The sequence below is a fragment of the Apodemus sylvaticus genome, chromosome 19 (assembly GCF_947179515.1).
Source record: "Apodemus sylvaticus chromosome 19, mApoSyl1.1, whole genome shotgun sequence".
In the NCBI taxonomy this organism is placed as follows: domain Eukaryota; kingdom Metazoa; phylum Chordata; class Mammalia; order Rodentia; family Muridae; genus Apodemus; species Apodemus sylvaticus.
The window spans coordinates 32,729,307-32,732,046 of NC_067490.1; positions in this window are offsets into that span (position 1 = coordinate 32,729,307).

Genomic DNA, 2,740 nt, shown 5'->3' on the forward strand with positions numbered 1-2,740 from the left:
AAAGTGACATCATGAAACCAAAATGCATGTCAATAGTTGAAAGCTAAGCCTCTCACTATGTAGGCTCTTCTCTCTCTCTCTCTCTCTCTCTCTCTCTCTCTCTCTCTCTCTCTCTCTCTCTCTCTCTCTCCCCTAAATTGTATTTCGATTTTCTAGAAATATCTATCTCTAATTTGGTTCACTGTCTTTTCTAAAGAAATGGTTCTACTTAATTTTAAAAATGACCTGTGCAATATAAATTATATTGGTAAATTGGTGTGGTCTGTTTGTTCTGTAGGGAATTAGGCTGAGTCCAAAATGGGTCATCTTGTTTTAGACTTAAGCATTATTTCAAGTGTCTTGTTTCAGGTTACCTTCCTGGCTTTCTAACAGGGAAGAAAGAGAACAGGAAAGAGATAGGACATTAAAGTTATTGTAGTTAGAGGGGGATAATATTTCCAACAAAGTTTGCTATTATTTATCCCATTGTATAACAATGCCAAAAGTATAAATGAGAATCCACAAGTTCCACCCAGGAATCAGGCAGTCTAATGATATTTGCTTTAGCAATGATTGTTCTCTTTGGGTTTCTGTAGTCCCTGCATGATGTAAGTGACTAATCTGATTTTCTAGTGCTTATCTGCTGCTTCCAATTTGTTCTTTGTTTTTACTTGTGATATAGTTAATAAACTCACTTATTCAAAATGCAAAGCATATCTATCATGGATCATTCTCCATATATACAAAAAACAGTTGTACCTGTTGGGATATATAAGATGCCAGTTTACTATAGACTATTCCCATGTATGTGTCAAACTGGGACTCACTGAATTGGAATGCATGGGAATCAATGTGGTGGTGGAAAAACCTTCACTTCCACACAACTCAGGCTTTCCCGTTTCAACAATAGAACAACAATGGCAAAAATAATCTGCACTTAAAAAACCCTTTCCTCCTACTGGATTGCCTTGTCCAACCTTGATGTGATGGTATGTGCTTGGTCTTATCATAACTTGTTATTCTATGTTCAGTTGATGTGCCTGGGAGGTTTACATTTTTCTGAAGACAGGCAAAGATGGGTTGAATCTGGGACAATGGGAGGTATGGAGGGGAAAATGGGGGAGGGGACTGAGGGTAGACTGCTGTCTGTCAGGATGTAGCATATGAGAGACAAATTTTTAACAAAATGAAAACTACAGTGTTAAATAAAGATTATTGTTTCTCTGCATATTTTCACATTTAGTATATCTACTAATTATGGTGATTGGTATATTTGCTAGCTCTTCTTTTTTTTTATTCGATATAATTTATTTACATTTCAAATGATTTCCCTTTTCTAGCCCCCCCACTCCCCGAAAGTCCCGTAAGCCCCCTTCTCTTCCCCTGTCCTCCCACCCACCCCTTCCCACTTCCCAGTTCTGGTTTTGCCGAATACTGTTTCACTGAGTCTTTCCAGAACCAGGGGCCACTCCTCCTTTCTTCTTGTACCTCATTTGATGTGTGGATTATGTTTTGGGTATTCCAGTTTTCTAGGTTAATATCCACTTATTAGTGAGTGCATACCATGATTCACCTTTTGAGTCTGGGTTACCTCACTTAGTATGATATTCTCTAGCTCCATCCATTTGCCTAAGAATTTCATGAATTCATTGTTTCTAATGGCTGAATAGTACTCCATTGTGTAGATATACCACATTTTTTGCATCCACTCTTCTGTTGAGGGATACCTGGGTTCTTTCCAGCATCTGGCAATTATAAATAGGGCTGCTATGAACATAGTAGAACGTGTATCCTTATTACATGGTGGGGAGTCTTCTGGGTATATGCCCAGGAGTGGTATAGCAGGATCTTCTGGAAGTGAGGTGCCCAGTTTTCAGAGGAACCGCCAGACTGATTTCCAGAGTGGTTGTACCAATTTGCAACCCCACCAGCAGTGGAGGAGTGTTCCTCTTTCTCCACACCCTCTCCAACACCTGCTGTCTCCTGAATTTTTAATCTTAGCCATTCTGACTGGTGTAAGATGAAATCTTAGGGTTGTTTTGATTTGCATTTCCCTAATGACTAATGAAGTTGAGCATTTTTTAAGATGCTTCTCCGCCATCTGAAGTTCTTCAGGTGAGAATTCTTTGTTTAACTCTGTACCCCATTTTTTAATAGGGTTGTTTGGTTTTCTGGAGTCTAACTTCTTGAGTTCTTTATATATATTGGATATTAGCCCTCTATCTGATGTAGGATTGGTGAAGATCTTTTCCCAATTCGTTGGTTGCCGATTTGTCCTCTTGATGGTGTCCTTTGCCTTACAGAAACTTTGTAATTTTATGAGGTCCCATTTGTCAATTCTTGCTCTTAGAGCATATTGCTAGGTCTTCTTGTACGGACAAAGAAATGCTTAGCAAGTACTTTGAAGAAACCCGAGTGGCAAAAATGCTTGCTTAAGATACTGTTTTAATTGACAAACAGACAAAAGTTTTAATAGTACTCAAAATGGAAACCAAATTTTGTTAAAAATATAAACTGGATGAATCCCCTTTAACCAGCTAGTAAGTTGTGAATTGTGACATTTTATGCTATTAGAAAAAGAAAATAAAGTAAAATCCTAAGTTTGAGAGACAGAAATTTTAAGGAATATTAAGTATGGGTTTATATTTTTTGTTTTGTTCAAAGATGAAATGGAATATTTTAAGTAAGAAAAGATGTTGTATAGTGGTAATAAATAATTTGTTTTAAAATATAATTACTGCATTGCACTAAAATGAAAAAT